The sequence below is a fragment of the Elephantulus edwardii genome, unplaced genomic scaffold, assembly GCF_000299155.1.
Source record: "Elephantulus edwardii isolate Elephantulus edwardi_28Jun2011 unplaced genomic scaffold, EleEdw1.0 scaffold00330, whole genome shotgun sequence".
NCBI lineage: Eukaryota > Metazoa > Chordata > Mammalia > Macroscelidea > Macroscelididae > Elephantulus > Elephantulus edwardii.
In genome coordinates, this window is record NW_006400080.1 from 691,970 (window position 1) to 701,136 (window position 9,167).

Below are 9,167 nucleotides of genomic sequence, written 5' to 3' on the forward strand. Positions count from 1 at the left end.
GGTCATATTTCCAGGAAGGACCAGTCCCTGGAGAAGGACATCATGCTTGGAAGGGTGGAGGGATAGCCCAGGAGAGGAAGACTCTGGATGAGGTGGATTGACATAGTAACTCGGCAGTAGGTATATATGTGTCAAAGACAGAGAGACTGGCTCAGGATGGAGCAAAGTTCATAGCTGTTGTACATTGGATGACTATAAGTTGCAAGCTATTCAATGACACATAACAACAATAGTTACTCTCAAAAAGAGACAGAATGATAGCAGATAAGTCAATGATTGTCAGTTGAGAATTGCCTGTGACTGAGCCAAGACAGTGTTAGTCACGGAGAAAAAGGATAAAAGAAATGTTAAAAAACTAAAAGTAACAGAATCTTAGGTATATGTGGGAAAGCGTTAGGGAGGTATGAAATATTCATTTTAGGATATGCATTTGTAGAGAGTTGACTTTGAGTGGAATATGTACTCTCTTGCCAATTCACCTTTTTATCATCCTACTAACTAATCAAAGCCAGAGTGGCATCCACCTCCTAAACAACATGCCTCCGGAAACTCTATGAACTTTGATAAATGTCAATAATTGTAGAGGGGCTTTCAGTCCTTTTGTTCATAGGGTCGCTGTGAGTCATGCTCGACTCAAAGGCAATCAACAACAACACAACAACTCACTAATTAAGAACTGTAATCTCCAATATCAAATAAACAAAGATTCTCACCACTGGGCCAACTGGAGGCATCATGGTAAATGGAGAAGAGATTGAGATTCTTAACAATTTCACTTGCTTGGTTCCACAGTTAACACTGTTGGCACCAGCAGTCAGGAAATAAAAGACAAATTACACTGGGAAAACTGCTGTCAGGGACCTCTTCAGAGTACTGAAAAGCAGGTGTCAGTCTGGAGATTAAGGTGTGCCTGATCCAGGCTGTGGTCTTCACAGTTACTTGCTATGCATCAGAAAACTGGACAATGAATATGAAAAACAAAAGAATTAATGACTTTGAGTTGGGGTGTTGGAGAAGAGTATTGTATATAACATGGGCCACCAAGAGAACAAACAAGTTTGTCTTGGAAAGGGTAAAACCAAGCTGCTCCTTGGAGCCAAGGATTTTGAAGGTTCATCTCACATACTTTGGGAGTGTTGCCTGGAGGTACCAGTCCTTGGAAAAGGATATCATGCTTGGAAGGGTGGAGGGACAGCACAGGAGAGGAAGATCCTGGATTAAATGAACTGACAAAATGGCTGGGATAATGGAGACAGATGTATCAGAGACAGTGAGATTAGCTCAGGATTGGGCAAGGTTCTGAGTTATTATGCATAGGGTCACTTAGTTACAAGTGATTCTACATCAACCACAACAGTGGCCTAGTGGGTTCAAATTCTGGCTCTTACTAGATAATTAACTTTAGACAAGTTCTGTAATCTTTCTACCTCAATTTACCCATCTGTAAACTATAATAATAATAGTACCTACTTCCTAGGGTTGTTTTAAATATTAAATGTGTTTATATTTGCAAACTACGTAAGAGTGCCTGGGAAATACTAAGAAGCTTCCCTGCAATACCAAAAGCACGTGGTTTGAATCGACAAGCTGCTCTGCTGGAGGAGGATGGGCAGTCTCCTCCCATGTGATTTACTGCCCCTGAAAACATGTTGGGGGTCAGCTGTGAATGAGTTTCGACTCCCTGGCAACCACCACCACCACCACTCACTAATTAGCTGTCCTCCGCTTGACCAAAGTCTTAAGCATAGTGTAGTGACCCCAGGAGCTACACTGCTTGGGTTCAAATTCTGGCTCTTACTAGATAATTGACCGTAGACAAGTTCTGTAATCTTTCTACCTCAATTTACCCATCTGTAAACTACATAATAATAATAGTACCTACTTCTTAGGATTGTTTTTAATATTGAATGTGTTTATATTTGCAAACTACCTAAGAGTGCTTGGGAAATGTTAATAATCACACCATGTTTCTTAAGTAAATAATTAATTTACTTGGTTTCTTCACAGGCAGTTTGAATTTATTGTCCTTACTCTGGGAGACTAGATGAATGATGGTGTTTTGTTTTAAGAATGGGAATTACTCACTTACTTATTCACAAACATCTAGTTGATTCTATCTCATAGTAAATAGCAGCTATTCCATCACATTTCCAAAGCGGAAAGGAAACTGCTCATCTTTCTGCCTCAGAGTTACTGGTGGATTTGAACTGCTGGAGACATGGCAGTCTTTGGGGTTAGCAGAGCAACTTACTATGCACAATACCACTAGAACCCCGAGACCTACGAAAAAGATAATAAGTTCGAGTTAGTAAATACAAACTCAGTGTTACTCCGGTCATACCCATGTATGGAGGCCCTGTGATTAGTTGGTAGGAGCCCAGATACAGTGCTAGGCTGAAGAACAAGAGGTGGCCGGTGTGCAGTTGCTGGTGAAGCTATGGTATTGAGAGCGGTTACCAAGATCAGCATGCCGAGCAACCAGCTCACAGAGGCCTAGGGTTGAGAATTTATCTCTAAAGGATTGGGTAAGGTGTAGACTGTAAAGTCTGCAGATGAAATTAAAGATCAGAGGAGGAGAAAGAATTTTTTTTACTGAAGGGGAAAGTATAGAAATAATAAATAAAGGGAGGTAAATGCTAGGAATCTGCTAAGAAACCTGACTGGAAAAAGTAGTTTTTCTTGGCACTTGGGAGGTCACTGCTGACTGACTGTGGATCAGTAAATATGTGCCTCCTCTTAAATTAGTAAATGAGCTGCTTGAAAGAATTTTAAATAATTTCTTCACATTCGTAAAATGAACCACCACATAAGGCAATTATTGCATCATGAAGGGGTTGGTTGTTTTGTTAGGTGCCATCAGGGTTCTGATTCATCGTGACCTGTGTGCAACAGAACAAAATACTGCATGGTCCTATGCCATTTAGGATCAGGGTTTTGTGTGTGTGGAAATGGGGAATATGTCTTCCTTCTGGCTATGATTGTATTGCTCTTCCTTTTACAAAGCTAATAAATAGGATGATGTATCAATTGGAATCCCAGATGCAGGGCTTGATATTTAAAACATGTCACAGATTTAAAGCAATTTTAAAGTTAATAGTGTAATAGTACATATTACATTTCATAGTGAGCATCAACTCATTGGTTCTTTGTGTGCTGAGGACCACACATGGATACTTAAAGTGATGATTCCTGCTGCTCCTCAAACCCGAGGGTGGAGTCCTAGATCTGGAACAAGACCCAGGGATTCTTGACAAGCATGGCGAGTGTTTCTGAAGCAGGTGGTCCTGGATTATACTTCAGAGAGTGAAGTGGCTGTTATACAGGCAGCACTGCTCCCAGACCAAGTGGTGGGACTGAATACAGAAAGAACTCACCTAGCACCAGTCAGGGCAGCTGTTGCACCGCTGTTGCACCGCTGGCAGCAGTTAAAGCCAGCTGAGCAGAATATAGACCACACAAGAGAGGCAGCAAAAGCAAGAAGCACCAAGACTGAAGGGCGCAGCACACCCAGTGGCAGCTGTAGATGGAAAGTTCCTGGGTCGGTAAACTTCCCTTGGTATCATTTTATACATTCCATACTTCAGGGTTGTAAATGGACTAATTGAAGTCATTTCCTTCTGCTAACTCCATTCAAATAGTTGCACCCTTTGGATGACCTTTAACCTCTCATCTGACCTTTTACCTCCTTATTAAGTTTATTAAATTCACACATCGTGGTGACAGCAGGATTGAGGGATTTTTTTTACTAATGCGTTTTTTTTTTAATTGTAATTTAGTATTTATCAATTGATTTCTTTCTGGCTCTTAACATCTTGAACAGTTCATTTACAACTAATAACAGCTGAAACAGAAATATCTGGAAGTCGGTGGTGGTTGTTATAGAACTGCTTTTCCCTTCCCCCCATTTGGTTTAGCTCTGTAATGCATCAAGTGTGATTAACGGTAGACGAGGTGAAACACCATGTAGTGGACAGACATGCATTTCATCTGAGTGAAGGAGGGGGCAACATCCTGATACTTTGGCGTTTATGCCAGGGTGTAGGTGAAATATTTTTAGGTGCTAATGCCATTATTAAAGATTCTTTTTTCTACAAGGAAGTAATACAAAGTTTATAAAGATGGAATAATATATCTGTTAGATTTTTTTTTAAGTTTCTCTTGCCAACTGACCGGTTTACAATATGTTTTCAGAGTTTGCTGCAAGGACCACACGGGGATGAGGAAATTTTATTTGGATTAGGATCATAAGAGGCTTTGGTGACTCCACTGAGTTTATACTTAACATAGGTCAATAAAAGTAGAATTTTATTTCTTAAATAACATCTGTGCTGAAAAGCCATAACACATTTTCTGGAACACAGATTGTTTATTGGAACCAACAGTTTATGCTGTTGATGGAACTGATATAAGATGCATTCTCTCTGTCTGTGTATATCCTTAAATCCTAGTAAGCTGCTTTTTATAAGAATGTTATTGTTGTTGTATACCATTGAGTCAGAACTGACCCATCGCTGACACTTTAGCAGGTTTGGAGAGGCAGTTAACAGGACAGAAGGAGATTGCCTGTCCTCCTCCTGCGGAGCAGCTGGTGGCCTTGAACTACGTGTCTTCCTGTTTGCAGAGCAGTTTCTTACCACTAGGCCACCAGAATAGAGGTTACAAATTTATTTTCAATGGCTTAGATAGTTTTTAAAAGTTCACTTACTGCATCTTTAGCTATTAGATAACTTAATCAAGAGATTTTATATCTTTCCAAACATATATTAATTGAATGGAATTATAATTTCTTGACTTTTAATTTACCCTATGAATAATTACCTTAATATTTATGTACTTATATATTTTGGTTTTTTTAAAAAATATAAGATCATAGTGTAAGTGTTTCTAATTTGTAAACATCATTCTTCTACATCTACCTGTGTCTGTATGCCTACCCTATGTTTTTGGTGACTTAAAAATTAGTGTTAAGCAACAGCTCATGGTAATATATGGAGGCCTCTTTAGGCCACTTAAGTACTCAGATGCTTACAGCTTTTCTGCAGTCTTCACTGTACAGTCTGTGCTATGACTTGAGTCAAGTAGATTGAAATCCATGGTCTACAGTTATTAACTTATATATTAATTAATGTTTGTGTGATCACACATACATTTATTTCAAGTTACTAAGCCTCAGTTTCTCTATCTGTAAAATGATTATAATGTTACCTTATTGTTAGAAGATAATAAGAGATAATGTAGGTAGTATATACTTTTTGTTATGTTTGTTTTATAAAACTGGAATCATGCTTTACATTGTGTTCACTTGTTTACTTTTCATCCCAAAGGTGTTTTGCAGATTTAAGACTTACTCATCGGTATGATTAAATTTAATTTTTTAAGGTTATTAAAAAGGCTACTTAAAGCTGTTAAAACCCAAAACTAAAAAAATCAAACTCACTGCCATAGGGTCAAACCTTCCCGCTGGTTTTCCAAGACTGTAAAGTGCTCAGAAGGAGATTGTCCATCTTTCTCCCTTGGAGCAGGTAGGATAGATCTGAACCACACAACTTTGGGTTGATACTGCAACTCTACTAACTAGGCTGTCAGAGCTTGCTATGAAAAATAATGCCATTTTAAATTTACAGAACATATGCACAATAAAGGCCTTGGATCCGAAATATACAGATTTAATTCTTTGTTGTCATTCTCTTAAAACTGACACTCCATTGGGTTTCTGAGACTGTATATTGCACGGGAGGAGTTTGCCCATCAATCTCTTGGAGCCGCTGGAGAATTCAAACTATCAGAATCCACCAGCTGCTTCTTGGGAGAAGGATGCACAAGATAATCCCATCTGATTAACTGAAAAACCTGCTGGAGGGTCAGCTATGGGTCAGTTCTGACTCAACAAACAACAACAATCATAACCAAATGTAAAGATTAGTGGTTCAAACCAACCTGTGGCCTTGCTGAATGAAGCAGAGCCTCGTGATTTGCTTCTGGAAGAGGTTGCGATTGGGTTGTTCTATCCAAGGCAAGTTAGATGCCTACTTAGAAGCTTTTCAGTTGTTCCTCACCAAAGTGGGACAAAGAACATTATGTTTGTGAACTGTGGCTTGGCAATTGTAGGTCCAATGCTTTTGAAAGCAGTTAATTTTTACAAATTTTCCTGGAGGACCGTTTTACTGATCTATACTCTTACCTGTATAACTGTCACCCCACCTTGACCAGTATAGGTAATAATGTCTTATTTTTTAAATATCCATTTAATAGTTGAAATTAATTTTGCATTTATTGAAGAGAGTTTGTATTTTTTATCTATTGCTTGATAATTTTATATTTTTGTATATGTTTGAATGCCCCACCTCTTAGCCTTCCTTTCCTATCTGTCTCAGCCTCTGAAATCCTGCTGGTGTGTCAGCTGTGAGTTGGTTCCAACTCCTCAACAGAACAGCAGAACAGCAATAGCATTATGTTTGTCTTTAAGTATTAGATATGTGGTATTCACTTTTTTTATATTCAGTAGTTATTTTTATAATTAAGTCATTATGCTTTTTTCAAATGTGATTTCTGGATTTTGTGTTATACTTAAGCCCTCTCATGTAAAGATTTTGCAAATACTCATGCTTTTAATCTGTTATCTTGTGATAGTACATTTACACTTTATATTTAGTATGTTTTGGTAGATAGTATATATTAGAAATATAAGTATATTTTATTAAGTCATTAACCAGTGTTGAGTGTCATTTTCACAAATATGAAAATTTTGAACTTCTTCATATGGGACGTCTATACTTCCATTCCAGACAGCATCAACAGCAACAAACTTTAGTTAGTGTTGTTGACAAATTAGTTTGAAGATGAACTGATATTTTCACATCCTCCTTTTTTGTCTAAGTCTTCTTTCATGCCTCTTCAGTCTTAGTCTTGGGACTTAAGACTTTAAATTATGTGCCTTCACTGATAGGGAACCCTAATGGGTATTCTGTACGGAGTTGTGCTGCTAACTCAAAGGCTTCACTCTTCTGGTGATTTGAATCTGATTTGAATCCACTGTCCACTGTAAAGGAGAAAGATGGACAGTCTCTTCTCATTTTCTAGTCTCTGAAAATCTGCTGGAGGGAAAGCTGTGAGTTGGTTCCAACTTAAAAAGTTTTCTGCCTGTCAGTGACTTAATCTTTTGGTGAACTGATGGCGCATACCTACCTTGTCTGCTTCAGAGGTTTAGTGGGAAGCACCTATCCCACTTTCCATGTGTACTGCCTTTTGTTGGGGGTCTGGGCAATGGACCGTGAAGATAGTGACCTCCCACCCTGTCGCACCAACCCTAACACAGACATCCGTTGGTACCTAGGTATCCCACTTAATTGTATCAAAGCCTCCATTACTTTCCCCCACCCCCAAAATGCTTTTCATTATTGAAAACACAGGATTTCAACAAAAAATTTAAAGCAGAAAATAATTGGTTTTGAAGAATTTAAGCTAATAAAACATCCTGAATTTAGAAATCTGGAGCTAGTATTAATGTTGCCCACATACCAGTCTTTCTTCTCTGTCATCCGTGGCTTGTGGTTGTTCTTCTCAAAGTCACAGATTGACTATCATAACTTAATACTGTGCTCTGTTCTAGGCAGAAAGCAGGAGGGAACAATGTGGAAAGGGAGAATCCTACTGATAGTTTGCATTATAAGAAGTACCTCCAAGTACCTTAGACAGCAAAATGATGGTTAGGAACCACCAAAGAACTGCTGAGTATCTTTTTAAAACTCGAGGTCATCTGGTCAGTTCCAACTCACAGCAGCCCTCCCTCAGGTTCCCAGTACTGAAAAGGGACTGCTTAGCTTTCTACCTGAGAGCAGGTGGTGAATTTGAACTGCTGGCTTCTCAGTTTACAAGACCACTCATAACTTACTACACCATCAGATCGCCTTACAATTTCTTTCTGAACTCAGCTTTGTTGTAGTTAGGTGCCTTCAAGTCAAGTATGACTCACGGTGACCCTGTGAACAACAGAACTGAGTCTTGTCTTTTTCTGTACCATCAAGTCAGAACTGACCCATGGTTGACCTTCCGGCAGGTTTTCAGAAACAGTTAATTGCACAAGAGGAGATTGCCCATCCATCATCTGCAGAGCAGCTGGTAAATTATAACCACGTTCCTTCAGCATTACAGTACAGCTTCCTAGGAACCTGTATTTTAACAGAGGAATGAACTTTAGAAAGCTATTCCCTTCAGTATACTGAGGCAATCCCTTGTTCTCTTGAGAACACTTTTGGCATCTTCGCCCTACTCCCCTTTCCTCTCAGCAACTGCTTTGTTTCCCATTTACCAAGAACACAGATTTGGTTCCTGTAAGTGGGAAATTCCCATCTTTCTGCCAGTCTCATTCACCTGAATTCTCATCTGCCTTTCTTCCCTTCTGCCTCGCCTGGTCGGTGGGTGCTTCTGTCATCCTAAGCTTGAGAGTGTTCTTAAATTCCATGTCCCTGCAAGTCCAACAGATCTACCTTTGGAGGAGTTGTCTGAGTCACTAAGAGGACCAAATGATTTTGTCTCAGCACAGCAGGTCAGGCTTCCCCGTGTATTTAATTATAATTTTGAGATTATTAACAAAGGTCTGATTTCCAGCAGAGGCATGGTAGTGTCTCATTTATTGAGATTAAAGAATAATCAGCCTTTACAGAACTGAATTTTGAAACATTACATAGTTATTTAAGTGCTTAAAAATGTTTTTACCTAATTTCATTTTGAAATATTGTTCTAAAATTTAGCTTAGCTAATAACTTTATTGATGGTGCATAAAAACATCAACAATAACTTTATTTGATTTGGAGACTAAGGATGAGAATTGTGTCTTATCAGCGAGTTTGTAACGCGTGTGGGGGCACCTTTTTATGGTATTTGCATTTTGAAATAATTTACCTGGGGCATGGCAAGCAGCAAGTGACTGTTTTTCTTTCTTTCTTTTTTTTTAATTTCAAGGCATCATAATATAATTCATTTAATCCTAAAGCAATTGTGCAATAAGCAAAATAACATAAAAGGAAAACAAAGGTGTTAACTTCTTGTAGGGGCTAATAAACAAGATTCGTGCAGCACAGCCATTAACCTTCACATAGTGGAGTCCTTTAGAAAGCCCATCAAAACTGAGATTATAGAAAAACACTACTGTCACCAACAAAAGGAAT

General features: G+C 38.7%; 1 protein-coding gene across 1 annotated transcript in view; it reads left to right on the forward strand.

Annotated features, from left to right (window-relative positions):
• LOC102859956 (protoheme IX farnesyltransferase, mitochondrial-like) overlaps nucleotides 1-9,167 on the forward strand; it is a 147,518-nt gene that overhangs the window by 21,641 nt on the left and 116,710 nt on the right. The window lies entirely within an intron of this gene.